Source organism: Anser brachyrhynchus (assembly GCF_964034855.1).
Source record: "Anser brachyrhynchus genome assembly, chromosome: Z".
Classification (NCBI taxonomy): domain Eukaryota; kingdom Metazoa; phylum Chordata; class Aves; order Anseriformes; family Anatidae; genus Anser; species Anser brachyrhynchus.
Window position 1 is genome coordinate 12,933,783 of NC_137697.1, and position 15,733 is coordinate 12,949,515.

The following is a 15,733-nucleotide window of genomic DNA, read 5'->3' on the forward strand; positions in this document are numbered from 1 at the left end:
GTAGCGTAGGAATTTTCAGTTGCTAAGGAAGAACTATAAACCATTGGTTAGAGTAGATTGGTATAGCAGTTCAAGACCTCAGAGTCTGGAGGCTTCCTAACCTTATGGAGGGACTTATTTCTTCAGAGGCTAACCAATGTCCAATGTATCAATGAGCAGGATAGGACTAGAATTAAAAGACATTTTTTTCTTACAAAGTACAGAAGATATGGAGAAGTTACAAACATAAGGGCAAATGACAAGTGTATAATGAACAATGAAACAAGCCAAATTGCAAAGATTCAGGTAGGTGTTATGAGGCTTAATGTAAGATCCAACTTTTGAATAAGGTGAAATATGTGTATGGTTCTTGATGCAGCTGCACAAAACAATTTGAAGTCAATAGTCAAAATATCAAAAGTGTATCAGCGAAGATGTCTTGACCAGGCAATGAGAAAGGAAAGTAGTCATATTACCCGACTTGAACAAAAAGTACTCCATGTTTGTGTAACTTAAAGTCATGTTATATGTAACTGAAATTTAGGTATACACTTAAGTAAATTCTTGTCTGAATTCACTACTTTCTAACCACCTGCGGAAAGAAACAGTTATACCATGGGTATCAGTCTGCTATACCCTAGCTTGGAGACACCAGACCTTCAGGTTTTTTGAAGTCAAATCCACATTGATGCATGCCAGGCAGCTGGATCTAATAGATTTTTGGGGCCAGCTGTTGTACTAAAGCAGTGTGGTAGGTTGACCCAGGCCAGCAGGTAAACACTCAAACTACCCCAATAGTGAGACAGGGAGAGAACAGGAAAAGCAAAATCAAAAATACTCATGTGTGAAGATAAGCACAGTTTAATAAGTGAAGAAAAAAATGAAACAAACAACAAAACAGTGATGCAAAGGCAATCACTCACCACTTCTCACAAGCTGACTGATGCCCAGCCAGTCTCTGAGCAGCATCTCCCAAATTTGTATTGCAGAACATGATGTTATATTGTATGGAATATTCCTTTGGCTAGCTTCCGTCAGCTGTCCTGGCTGTGTCCCCTTCCAGCTTCTTTTCCACCCTGTTTGTTGAGGGGAAAGAGTGAAAAAAAAGAGAAAACCTTCACAGTGGTCAGTCACAGGCAAAACACTGGTGTGTTATCAACACTGTTTTAGTCACAAATCCAATGTATTAAGCAGTTGTAATCTATTTTCTTTTAGGATATTAGGCCTTAGACCTCATGAATCTTCTTTAGCAGTTTCTGTAACTATCCATCCATACAGACTTCAAAACTTACCAATAACAGTTTTAAAATATAATAATCACTAAATGATCTATTGGGGAACTAAATGAGAAAGTAAGAAACCAAAGTTCATCTAGTAAATCAAAAATCATCAATAATTTTCCAATGTATATTTATGATTTTTTTTTCTTTTGAGGAGAGAAGGTCTAAAGATTTTTATAATTTAAAAGGAAATATAATTCAGTCTTCAGAGCATTCTCCCTGTCCCTCCTCCTTAGATCTGGCAGATATGCAGGAAAGAGGATTGTTCAAACCCTTTGGATGTTTTAGATTATTCCTCTAATTTCACCTGGAGAGTCCTGATAGTTAGAAACACTCCCTGTCCATCTGCTGTTGGGGAAAGAATATTGTTCATTAAGACTTTGATTAATTCTTCACTGATGTCCAGAGTCACAATTTTCTTAAAGGATAGACGAATGGGAAACATCATTTCTTCCTACTCGTGAGCACATCTGTGTCAATACTAGAGACAAACCAACTCTTCATTAGCACCTTGTGCATGAATTATAGATCTTTTGGCCACATATCCTATTTAGACTTCCTTACAAGGGCCATAAGAAAGTATCTAATCAATGCAAATGTGTGTTTTCAATGTAGAGGATTCCTGGGTAACTGATGATATCTTTTAAAGGCAGCATTAGTAGTCAAAGAGACAATGTACCCCATGTTATCAAAAATTATTACGTGGTCATCAATAATTAGGACTGAATGAAGACTCCCAGTTCAGACAACTCTCAGCACAAGAGGAATTATCACAAGTACACTGATCAGGACTGGGGACTTACTCATTTCTTGGCTGAAATTCAACTCATATAGATGAAGAGTCATTCTACTCAGTTACATTTTCAGAGGGTGAAAGGGACTCAATTTTCTCATCCTGTTTTTTTTTAAATTATTATTTTGTTAAAGGCATAGAAAAATATCCCATATCTATGAACTGAGAAAATGTCTTTTTCTCCTGAGGTCACTTAAGAAACTATATATAAATGTATCTTTTTCTGAGAGACTTTGAAAAAAAAAAAAGCAAAAAAAAAAAATAGTGAAGCAAATAGAAGTACTTTACCACACACAAATTCTGCAGGGAATCCCCCAGAACTTTTCATACATGGGTAAAATTCATTTTTCCTAGAATTGGTGTCAGTGACAAAGTTTGAGGCTTCACCTGAAAAGTAATAATGACAATGAAGACTGTCAAGAGACCTAAACACAAGATCTGTAGAGCATGGATCTCCAAAAATTATGTATGAACACTGGGAAATTTGTTGGCCAAAGTTTGTGCCTATCTTTTTAAAGATCAGACAATGCAAAATGATCCAGGAAAAAATATCTTCTATGACATTACCAAAGCTTTTTCTTTCAACACTGTGGAAATCTGGACTGGCAACAGATACAGTGGATTTTGTTTGTTTGTTTGTTTGCTTGTTTCTTTGCAGTGATATAGAACTAAGAAAAAAAAATGAAAAACTTCATGGGTTAGGATTCCAAACCACTAACAGAGAATGTTACAAATTGTCTCATCTAGAAGAGAGTAATCTTCACTTGTCTGAATGTGCTTCAGTTGTATTGGCAGCTTGCTAACCTTTTACATTTTGAATTCTCTATGATACATGCTAAAATATATGCCTTTTTTTTTTTTCTTTTCCTTTTTTTTTTTTTCTATCACATTACTGGGAATATGTTTGCAAATATGCCGTAATACTATGCAATGAAATTCTACACCAACTCAGGTAAAAAAAAAAAAAAAAAGATTGTCACTTTCTTGTGGAATTTTTCATGGTAGTCATCACCTGTGCTAGTATAAACTGTCTTTTTCAAAATATATATAAAATGCAGAATACTTTAAAATAATTAAATAGTTGTTGCACAGGAAAATAGCATAAAATAATGCACAAGAATTTGAATTCTGACTTTTCACTGCCTTGAGAAAATATGAATAAATTCTGTGTTTTTCATCTAAAAGACAAGGTAAACACACTACAGGACGGGGAAGGGGAAGGGAAAGGGGAAGGGGAAGGGGAAGGGGAAGAAAAAGCACATAGGAGTGTAACACTGAAGGAAGCTTGTACAGTTCTGGGCTTGAGAGTACAAGAAGATATAGAAAAAATCATAAAAAGGCAGCATGTGATTTTTGCGTCTAGAATTCAGATGGCAGTCCCCTTCATTGCATTTCATTAGTGTCATAAAAGATCATGGTATCCATGACATTGAACTTTACAGGTTGCTCATCACAAAAGTTTATTTTTTATTATTATTGTTTGAACAAAGCAGTCTGTTCAAGAAACTGCAAACAACTTCATAGGAAATAATTATGAAAAAATATTCATAACCAGTTTAATTCTGATTTAACCTTTCAGAAAACAGTCATTGTATATGAATGGGTTTTTCTTACATTAAAATCCATAACAGATTCCTGTTCCAGTCTTTTGTTTATATTATGTATCTGACTGTAAGAATCATTTAGAACTTGTAAAAAGGAAGTTGTTTCAAAAAAAGTATTATAAAATAAACTATAAGGCCACTTTAAAACTATGTAGCTATTTATTGAGTTCATTTATTGTGTCTTTAGTAACAGTGTACCCACTTGCAATGGTTTAAATACCATCTTTTTACCATCAATACACCACCTGTCCAAATTAATAATTAAAAAAAAAAAAGTTACGGAGATATTTTTTTTTTCTCATTAGTTAGCATAGATTTATCACCTGAATAAACATTGATTTCTTGACTAAAAAGGCAGGAAAAAGAATCCAGGGTACTACAGACTTTTCGTTTTCACCTCAGTCTCTTGGACTGATCAAACTATGGAGGAAATTCTCTTGGAAGAAATTTCCAGGCACATGAGTATATATGAGAATATATGACCCCCACACCACCCCAGAAGCACCTCGGCTGGAAGGCACCTTGGGACTTCTCTCCACTTCATCCCAGTCCTCAAAGTCCTCAAAGTCCTTCATCCCCCATCCTCATTCCAGTACTGGAACAGGCTGCCCAGGGAGGTTGTGGAGTCTCCTTCTCTGGAGATATTCAAGGCCCATCTGGATGCCTACCTGGGCAACCTGCTCGAGGGAACCTGTTTTGGCAGGGGGGTTGGACCTGATGATCTCATGAGGTCCCTTCCAACCCCTATAATTCTGTGAAAGCAAAGGACAGCTAAATCAAGTTTACCCATGGCAACGTATTGCTGAGTTTTGAATACCAGACTTTGGAGCTTCCATCACCTCTATGAGCCCCTCTTCTAGTGTTTGACTGCCCTCATAGCAAAATATTTTTCCACATACAGAGTCAAATTTTCACTGAAATTCAAGTGAAAGGGAAAGTGTCTGAGAACAGCTAACATAGAGTTACCAAGGTACGTTTAGTGAAACTGATTGCCTTCTAATAATGAAATGATTAGCTCCATGGAGTAGGGCAGAGGAAGACTCTTGTCTTTAAGAAGCCTTTTAACACTGTATACCATTGCATTCTGGTAGCCAACCAGAGGAGATCTAAAGTGAATGGTGGACTACAAACTAGCTTGAAAAAAATGGCTGAAAACTGGCTTGACTGTCAGGAACCAAGGACTGAGCCCAACATTTAACATACTACCTAGAAACTGCTTAAAGTTGCATTCCTTTGAGCTGAGGGGCCCAATACTTTTTAATATTTTTATTGTCAGCTGGGATGATGGGAAGCAGGTTTTGTGAATGGCACCAAATTAAGTGGAGTTTTTGGTGAGTAGGAGGGCAGGATTGCTGCTCAGAGGTACCTCAACATGTTGAAGTTTATGAAAAAAAAAATGATATTCCCCTTAACCACTCCTCTACTAGAACATGCTATCAGCAAACGTACAGCTATTTGGGATCATAAAACAAATTTGGGTTCGAATTGAAACCTCCACAAAACAAAATAACAGGAATCAGTTGTTCCTAGCTAGATAACCTTGATATTCCTTTAAAAGCTCCCGTTTTAATGCTTATATTTTTAAAATATAAAAAATATTGAGGCTATAAATTTGTGATTTTTGTTATTATTATTTTAGTTTTATTTCCTTGGGATTGGAAGACTAAATAGGAAAGTCTGTTCAAATCACCTGAATGTGTCTGAAGTTCCCAGATATTCAATCTGTTACTACCATATCTCTTTCTCATGTACAACACATGAGTATAGTGCATTGTCAGAAAAAGAAAGAAGGCCTGCCATGTAATTTTTCTCCCCAGAACTCCTTAGGTACTTTTCTGGTCTTCATCCCAGCACAATTTCAGTATTTTCATTTCAAGAGAGAGAAACATATGAAGATCAAAATCTACAGAGAGCTGAAAAAGAGGAAAATTAATTTCCCCAATTGTTTCTACATATAAGCCCAGGAGGGTCTATGTCTTCAAATAAGTTTCAGTTTGCTTTAATAAATTATTGGTGCCTGGATACAGTGGATGTTTCTTTTTCCTAATCTTCCTAATTTTCCTTTCCCTTTCAACTCTTAAGTGCTTAAATGAGCTATAAAAAGCACTAATGACTTCACCTGACTGAGTAAAACTGATCAGTTGGTAGGAGGGGGCTGAAATCACATTTGTGAAAACATAGAAGGCATAAAGTTCCTATCTGGAAAATGAGAAATGGTAAGAGATGTCTTTGCCAAGGCAGAAAAGAGAAGGCAAGGCAAGGCAAGGCAAGCTTGAAAAACTATGTTTTCTCTTCCTCTTTATAAAACAGGACATGACTGGGAACATTTACACCAGTACTTTATTTCCTGTTGGACCTTCCAGAAATAATCTGGAAATAACTGCAGTAACCACAATGTTTTGTGAGGCTGAAGTCAAAATGACACTCTTAAAAACATCTACTAAAAATAATAATAATAAAAAGAAAAGATAGATGAATATAAATAACATTTATTGTTATGATTAGGAGAACAGTAGGTAAATTTTTCTACATGTCATTGCACAGTGTCCAGCCAGGAGGCCAGTTTCACAGGCCAGCACTGCAGTGTCTTTTGTACAGACACTGTCCTTTTGGGACACTACCACTTTCTTCAATGTTCTCAGTAAACTGCATGTTTACCAGAGCTTCTAGTAAGAAACTATAAAGAGAAAAGTGTCTGGAGAATTTCAGTCTGAAATGATAGAAGTTAAAAAGATATCTCATCATAAGATATTAGGTATGATTTTAAAATCTAAATACCCTTTGTTTTAAGTTTCTCTATCACATTGAGGCGTCCAAGCATTAGAGGAAAAGACAATCAATTTTGTTATTTTTTCCATAGTTTTTTTTTTCTCTTTAAGCCTGCCTGCATTTTATGTTTTGCCTAGAAAAAAACAAACAAAGAAACAAAAAAATACAATTGTAACTAACAAATCTAATAAAACACATTAAAACACAATAAACATACTTTTTTTTTCTGTCCTTCAGTAGTCATAAAGTTTTCACAGGCTAGTAACATGTCAAAACAACAAAGATAGCTTTCAAAACCTGTTTTGAAATACTTAAAATGTCCAGTAGTGACAATATATTTACAAAAATCCTTGTTCAGTTTTTCTGAGCTAATAGTTAATTTATCTAATTTCTTTGCTTATATTGTTATTGAAAAAAATGTTTTATTTTTTAATGTCTATTCAAATTATTATCTATTATAACAGATATTTTTAGACTGTATTCGTTATTTGACAGTTTTGACAGACATTATTGATTTGGCCAGCAACTGTGGCTAACCAGAAGGGGACAATGTGACAGTTTTATGTAACAAAAGGCACAGTGTCATGTCAACTGAACTAAATGTTGTACAAAGTGACAGCAGGACAAAAACGCCTTTCAGACTTAATTTTCTGCTTCATTTTTTCTACCATCAATACATAAGGCAGTGCAGTAGGTGACACAAATTAGCAGGATAGAGCAAAAGGTCTATCCCTGCTTCTGTTGCTGTACTTGACTTCTTTCAACTAAGGTAACCAGCAATTATTTTTAAGGTGAATGAAAAAGAAGAGCAGCTTATAGTAATCAACCTACCCCTTTAGGAGAAAATATATCCCTTATCAGGATTCTTTATATGTTTCTCCGAGGTGGCTTTTTGGAAAAGATGAAAGAAAAAGTCCCCCATCTGCTAGGTCATGCCTACAAGACACATTCTGTCAAGTCTTAAAAGCAACAAGAGCTTTGCCTGTGGGATACCTATAATTATGCGGTACGGTCTTGCGCCTGCTGTAGCTCATTGTTCTGCTAACACAGCCCAAATGAGAACAGTGGCTCCAGGCTGTGAGTTGATAAAGTGCAACTTTTCGATTTTGCTCTTCTACGGCTCTAGCATTGTGCAGAGTCCATGAGTGACATCTTTGGCCTTCTTTTGGGCTGAGCAGATTGAATCTGTCACGCTGAGTTAAACAATGACTAGGGGACACAACCTTAGCAGGGCTTGTCATTTTTTCCTACTAATTCAATCTACATTTAATCAATGAAAGTAATTTCTTGTTTGTTTAAGTCTCTCATCCAATGGATCTTCAGGATCCTGAAGTAGTGCACTTCCACCCTGACCTTCTCCTCTTTTTGAACTTGGCCTAGTATATCAAGAACAGAATTAGTGAAAATTGTACATTGGAAAGTTGTCACACTGCTCTCTATACATATAGTGTCCTTTTCTGTTTATAGCTACCAGAATATCATTTCAGAATTCAGCTTTCTCACAGATTCAAAGGAAAATAAATTAACTGGAGTCATACCTCTGAATGATAACAGAAGTAAAACGTTAATTATAATACACTCCCTTACAGGAGCATATACATATGTTCAGTGGTCACCCACATGTATGTATTATATGGTAAGGTACTAATGTAAGGATATTTCCTCCTGAGTATAGACCATCACCATTACTGAAAGTAGCCAGTAGTGACTTATGCAAGTTCAAGGACTTTATTGATCGGTTTAGCTGGTCTTAATCAAAATCCGTCTTCCTTTCCACTCATAGTGATTAAATAAGTCTAAGAGAGCCTGACATCAAGTCTTTGACTTTTTATTGGTTCTCAGCAAGTGCTGTGCTCAGCATTTTGGTAGCCAGCAGTTGCAAGACAAGAAGTTAAAAACTTAGGAAAAATTGGGAAAAAAAGGGCAAAGATTAATTCTATGCAGGTTCTTTGCAACAGGTTAAACATATCAAGGAGACGCAAAGCCTCAAAGCTTTTCAGGGTTCCCAAATGATTTTTTTCTATTTTTTTTTTTTAATAATAATTGCTGAACAGTCTAAAAAAAAGAAAAAGGGATATTGTGTCGTCATAAATGAGTAGAAAGAAAGCTATATTTTCAAGCAATATCCAATCTTATTTTTTTGTCAATAAAAATGCCTCAGACATCATTCTGCTACATGTGATTTTGCATTCACTTTTCTTCCCTGTTTAACTTAAAAAAAAAAAAAAAAAAAAAAAAAAAGAGGACTCCAAAGTAATCAGCTATAATTTTTCAGGCAATACCTATACTGTCTCTATATAAAATGCATAAAATCTGTGGTTCATGTATTTATATATAAACACATCTCCAATAACTGGATATGATTTTCAAAAGGTGTAGACAAATTAAAAACATGCTTTCTCGTAGATTATTCCCTTTGAGAATTTATTTGGTTCACTGCAAGCAGATGGTATTCAAAGAATGTTGGTTCTTGTACAGATACACCTTATTTTGGGTTTCAAAGAATATTTCTTTATTCCTGTTTATTTGTGTTAAAAGACAGGGAATAGGAAAAGCTTCTTTTCAAACTGCAAAACTAAGCCACTGAGAGCACTGCAAAAATAGTTTCCTAAACTAAAATCCAAGCAGTACAACAAGACTGTTTTCCACATCACACGAATGAAACAATCAAGTAAGTTATAGAGCATCATTTTCTGACCATATGAAGGTCTAGCAGATCTTCTTGGGAGAGTGGCACCCCCACCAACACGAGTCAAAGTGTTAGGAAGGACTTCTTCAGTGTTAACAATATTAATTCTTTGTCGGAGGAAGCTCAGTCCCCCTCCTTTCCGCCCCCCCCCCCCCAAAAAAAAAAAACAACAAACAAACAAAAAACTGTCTCCATAAGACCATTGGAGGAGTTCACATTTCAAAATTCTTATGCAATTTATATCTGCTTGGCTTATGAGAATACAGTCAGGCCGTAATGGTATTAGTAAGAATATATGACAGAAATGAAATAATATGACAATATGATTTTATTCCAAGACAAATAAAAGGGTTGTATGGCAGGGAGATTTCAAAACGAAGAGTTCATTTGATTTTAGCAAACAGTACATATACACCGTCATATCAATACATTTAGTTTACCAGTTAACAGTGTTGCAGATGTTTGATATTCATACACCACAGGATGCTGAAAAAAATGCAAGACAAATTAAAAGAAGATTGATGAAAACAATGATGATTAATTAGTTTAATTTCATAAAATTTGATGTAGTTATCTACATACACATGATTCAATCCCCTTATGAATCACACAGAATCACAGAATGGTTGAGGTTGCAAGGGACCTCCGGAGACCATCTACTCCAATGCCTCTGTTCAAGCAGGGTCACCTAGAACTTGTTACACAGGAGTATCCAGGAGGGTTTTGAATATCTCCAAAGAAGGAGATTCCACAACCTCTCTGGACAGCCCGTTCCAGTGCTCTGTAACCCAAACTGTAAAGTTCTTCCTCACACGGCAATGAAACCTTCTGTGGTTCAGTTTATACCCATTACCCATTGTTCTATCACTGGCCACCACTGAGAAGAGTTTGACCCTATTTTCCATTCAGGTATTTGTAGAAATTGATAAGATCCCCTCTCAATCTCCTCTTCTCAAGGCTAAACAGGTGCTTCTTGCTTAGTCTTTCCTCATAAGACAGATGCTCCGATCCCTTAATCATCTCTGTGGCTCTATGCTGGACCCTCTCTAGAAATTCTACGGCCCTTTTGTACTGAGGAGCCCAGAACTGCACACAATATTCTAGGTGTGGCCTCACCTGGTAAGGGCAGGATCACCTCTCTCCACCTGCTGCCCACACTCCTCCTGGTGCAGGCTAGGATCCCATCGGCCTTCTTGGCCACAAGGACACACTGCTGGCTCATGGTTAACATGTTGTCCACCACGACCCCCAGGTCCCCCTCTGCAGAGCTGCTCTCTAGCAGGTCAGCCCCCAACCTGTACTGATGCATGGGGTTGTTCCTTCCCAGGTGCAGGACCCTACTCTTGCCCTTTTTGAACCTCATCAGGTTTCTCTTCGCCCAGCTCTCCAAGCCTGTCCAGGTCCCTCTGAATGGCTGCAGAGGCCTCTGGTGTGTCAGCCGCTCTGCCAAGCTTTGTATGATCCACAAAGTTGCTGAGGGTGCACTCTGTCCCTTCATCCAGGTCATCAATGAGTAGGTCGAATAGCACTGGACCCAGTACTGACCCTGGGCGACACCACTACCTGCAGGCCTCCAGCTAGATTCAGCACCACTGACTAATTAGTCAATGAAAACAAGTAGGAAGGTGGTAAAAACCAGCCTTTACCCTGACAAAAACTCGGGTAGAAATAGCTTTCTGTGTTGTTCTGGTACATCTGCATGGAAGTTGAAGATGAAAATCAGCCACAAAAGTATATTTCATAATTTTTTGTTAATAAATATTAATTTTTGCCCTGATTCCAGAATGTCAGCTCTGGAATGGCTAGTTTCCTTTTCTTCTAACTAGATGTCCAAACCCTACTAGATATATCCTGGTTATGAAAGCTGTTAGGAATAATTTCCACCTGTGCAAATCATCAATGATCAAATTCTGTATTTATCTTGAAGGTGTGAGAAGCTGATGCTTAGTAAGAAGCTAACTATTTCAATTTCAAAATGTTGATAGCTCTGATTATTCCTATCAGGAACAATCGATATTTAAGACACATTTAGCTTTTTCAGATAACAAATACCACTTGAAAGAAGTTGTATGAATGCATTACAACATTTGAAAATACTGAGAAAATTGTTTCAAAGTCTCTGCAAGATATTAATGGAGTGCTGCTTTGGTAGCATGTTTTTAGTAGTCCAAAAGAATATCTTTGTGACTCCCATTCAGCATACAAATTGATAAAGTCTCAATATGTAAAACATACATCACATTAAATATGAGCATGTCTGTGAATCTCAGAATTCCACTTTGAATTAGTTTAATCCCCTAGTTTTTCTCTGTTCTTTGGCACCTTTTAAAGACGACAGTTATAAAGGGCAAAAAGGGCAGCTAGTTTAAGAGGCACTTTGCATTCAGCATTGATATACCTGGTAAGAATAAAGATTTCTGAGAGTGACCTAACTAAATACAAGTAATGTCAGGATTACTGTAGCAGGAAACTTCTGCCAAGTCTTGTCAGTCCTTAGCTCTTTCTCCATCAGTCATTCAAAAACTATAGTTCAATAAACTAAAGCAAAGTTTCATCTATGTAGAAAGATAGGCACTCTGAAGCGTTTATGTAAACCCTGAAGGCTGGCACTTCTCCTCATGGTAGCCTAAAGGCAAAGGAGGCAATTGTTAGTAATCAGAAAGAATATCTCATGGTTTCTGTTTCTACTCTTACCCTGTCTTTGTCTTTCCCTCCAAAAATACTCCATACTAAGTGTGTCCTCATATACTTTCAATCTAGCTTGCCTTCATTACTCACTTCCCTCTTTGGGGTATATAGCAAATCAAACTGCACCGTATCAGACAACAGAAGCATTCAAAGAATGTCACAGTTTCACAGGAATGTCTTTTTCATTTATATAAATAATGTTAAGAACATCCAGTCTTTGAGCTGTGACCAGAGTGTATCTCCTTTTCAAATCTGGGGATTGTGCTGTGCTGGTAGTTCAACTACTAGCTTTCAAAATGTTTCTGAAGCAAAACACCAAATCTTTTCAAAGCCTTATTTGCCTATAAAGCATGACTTGATGATCTCCCCAATCATCATTCTAATCTTTTATATTAAGTCAGTATCAAACTCTTGTCTATGGCTTTAAATTATGCGTTTAAGATTGTAACTACTTAAGCACAATGAACTAAACATCGTAGTGATGCAAAGAAATTTCAAAATTCATTTGTTTAGATGGGCATCTGCCTAAAACACTTAGAATAATAAGGAATACAGACAACTAAAGGATGTGGTCTCACGATATTAAATATAGAGAATAGTCATTATTGCCAGATGAAGTTTGAGAACTTGGCTTCAGAGAAATCTATATGGAGGAAAGGAACTGAATTATTACACAGGGATTCCGTGGCACTCATTACTGATCTTTTCTATGCTATTACACTGTAAACCTTAGCTTCTACTCTAATGCTGATGATACTCAACACTACATCTCATTTGACATTTTTAATAATTCTACATCATTACCTTTTTTCTATCTTAGTCAGGGCTTGTAATTTCCAAACCATCCAGCTATATGTCTCCAACATGACTGCAAGAGAAGTAACCTCATTTGCAATTCTGTCAAAAGCCTCATTTGCCTGCTCCCTGTAATCTTGACTTCAACCTTAATCTTTACGATTTCACCACACCACTGCCCCTTTTTTTCCCCATATTACCAACTTTTGATAAAAAAAAAAAAAAATTAAATTGACTAGTTTATTAACTTTAGTGTAATTCCATGCCTAGATTCTCTATGGTCTTATTCACTTTAAAAAATCAGAGTCCCAGTGATTAAGGATGCTCTGTACACATATTAAGCTGTTTGAGACATGCACACTTTTCCGTTTTTGCACACCTAAAGGCCTAATTTGATAAATGCACTAAAACCAGCCATCATTATTCTTCGCTATGCATACACCTGGTAGCACTTACCTCACTGGCCTCTCTGTTGACTTCTCTATGGCCTCTGTCTCTCTTTCGGTTTCTGCTTCTGTTGCTAACACCAGACTTTCTTTGTGGTCTGAAAGAACTCCCCATTGCTTTGTGGAGCAAAATTCCCTCCAACAAAGGTAATGAAATTTTCATCAGCTTAAGTCTCAACACAGCAAGCAAGAGTTAGAGAGCAAGCCATGCCAACTTCATGTTGGACAACACAATGCTAATACTCCCAGACTGAATTAGTTGGTATAATATAATTACATACAGATGCATAAACAAACATTTTATCTTAGTATTATCATCCAACATAGGTGGAACGAGTCACTTTCCAGAGGTATCTATCTGTTAAAGAGGGAATCAACAAAACTAGCAGTTAAGTGGCTGAAGTTGGATAAAGTAAATCTTACTTCTGAATTTTCTTCTTTAAGAAACTACAAGTTATTTCTTCTTCTTATAAGTGATAGCAATATAATGCAGGGGATACAAAGCAGAAAGCTTTTTTTTTAAAAAAAAAAGAGGAGGATTTAAAAGGGAGGAAGTATTCTATACTAAGTATAAAAAATGTTTCTCTTGCATCATTAGACTATTGCAGTTAAACATTAAATCAAAGCATTGAAAAGAAAGTTAGTTTTGAAAAGGCAGATGTTAAAAAAATAAATTGATCCCATCATATATCTTCAGATGGATCCTAAGACTGCAAAAAAATTCATGTAAAAGATAAAAATATATTTTGAGATTTAAAAAAAAAAAAAGAAAGAAAAGAAATGTCAGACAGGGAAGAAAACAAAACAACAAAACATGAAAAATAGCAAAATCTCTATAAGAATCACTATTGAATAAAATGACCACAGTGCTATACAGCTTCAAAGAAAGAGAATAAAATCCCTGTAGAAGAAAATTATCAAATTCCTCTCCTCTTATTCTGATAAATGGAAAACCAAGAAAAATAGCTTTAAAACTTTATAAAAAGGTATAAAGGTATAAAAACTTTATATAAAGGTATAAAGTCTTTCCAGTTCTACTTGTAGCAATTTTATTAAATTATGACAGTAGTCAGCTGAGACCCATTAAGTGTTAGCTTGACCTGCATCTCAAGTATCTAAGCAGATGCAGCTGGAATGAAAACAGATGGAAGGTGTAAATGAGAAGATTCAATTAACATTTTTTCTCCTTCTCATATGAGTTTCAAAAAGAAACTCCCACGGGATTGAAAGTGATCCCCTAATTTAAGAAATATCTTTTTCATCTATTCAAAATAAAATCTTTTAATGTCATTGTAAGCCCTTTGGTTTCAGCCTGGGAAACTGAGCATTCAGAGGTTCATGATATGCCTAAAAGAACAATGAAATCAGGCTGAATCAAAAGTATGCAATTACTATCTAACTAAATCAGAATGGTTAAGTTAAAAAAAAAAAAAAAGCACACTAAAGACCATTGGTACAAGAATTTACTATAAAATTAGAAATCCGTGTCATGTTTACATTATCAAACCCAATAGAAACAATTTTTGTCAATTAAGAAGGTTATAAACATGATAGACCATAACATCATTTGATATTTTCAGGTGTAGCTCTGCTTTCCGTGGAGCTACACAAATATTCACTAGAGATTCAGTACTACTGACATTTCAGAGGGGTTTGGTGCAGTAGAGAAAAATAAAAATAACCTAATTCTAATTAAATATTATTCTAATGAGGCTATGGTGCCTTAAATGGAGATGCTGCCTTAGCTTCAGCTGTCTTATTAGTGCTGAGTTAACCTGTTTTCCATTGTAAAACACTTTTATGTAACAGCAGAATTTTAAGAGGGCTTTATAACCAAGTAACCTAACAAGTAGGATTGTAAATAATACCTTGCAAGGAGCCTTAAAATAACAAAATTGCATTATATTACAAAACACTGTATTAACGGGAAGGGAAGGGAAGGGAAGGGAAGGGAAGGGAAGGGAAGGGAAGGGAAGGGAAGGGAAGGGAAGGGAAGGGAAGGGAAGGGAAGGGAAGGGAAGGGAAGGGAAGGGAAGGGAAGGGAAGGGAAGGGAAGGGAAGGGAAGGGAAGGGAAGGGAAGGGAAGGGAAGGGAAGGGGAATATTTTCCACAAATAGAAAGAGCTACTAGGAAAAAAATACACAGTGGGTGAGTAGGAAGTGGAAGTCACAGAAAGTTTAGGGACTGAAGGAGACCGATTTTGAGAGCTCTTAGGCAGTTGCAGGGAAAATCCACAAGTGCCTTAGACATTCTAACTGAGAGTACCTGCTCTGAGGGCACCATATTGCTCTTCAGTTTTGCTAGTTGTCCAGGCCGGAGAGACTCACAGCTGAATTCTCTAATCTGAAGTCAGCTGCTTAAGGCAAGCCAGTGAGATTTATGTCTTTTCCCTTCCCTTTCCCTTTGCTTTCCCTTCCCTTCCCCCTCCCTTCCCCCTCCCTTTCCCTTCCCTTCCCCTCCCCCTCTCTTCCCCTTCCTCTTCTTTTCCTCTTCTTTTTCTTTTTTCCTCTTCTTTTTCTTTTCTTTGTTTTTGTTTTCCCTAGACATCAAAGACAAGATATCCACCATGAAGTTTCAAAGACAAGTGAGTATGTCTTCCCTTTCCTATACTGGAGACATTTACCACAAGAAAACTGTAACCATGAGACAGGGTATACACACCAGGAATATAAGGTCTGCTCTCGCTGCCT

At 36.5% G+C, this 15,733-nt stretch overlaps 1 long non-coding RNA gene across 2 annotated transcripts; it reads right to left on the reverse strand.

Moving 5' to 3' along the window:
• Nucleotides 1-9,265: 9,265 nt before the first annotated feature.
• LOC308186189 lies at nucleotides 9,266-15,498 on the reverse strand. Of its 2 annotated transcripts, none has more exons than XR_013943955.1 (4): nucleotides 15,309-15,498; nucleotides 13,054-13,179; nucleotides 12,607-12,670; nucleotides 9,266-11,740 (listed from the first exon to the last, which is right to left on the reverse strand). It is a non-coding gene; the product is annotated as an uncharacterized lncRNA (long non-coding RNA). The 2 variants fall into 2 exon arrangements; XR_013943956.1 differs by lacking the exon at nucleotides 15,309-15,498 and adding an exon at nucleotides 13,467-14,072.
• Between the last annotated feature and the right edge of the window lie 235 nt (nucleotides 15,499-15,733).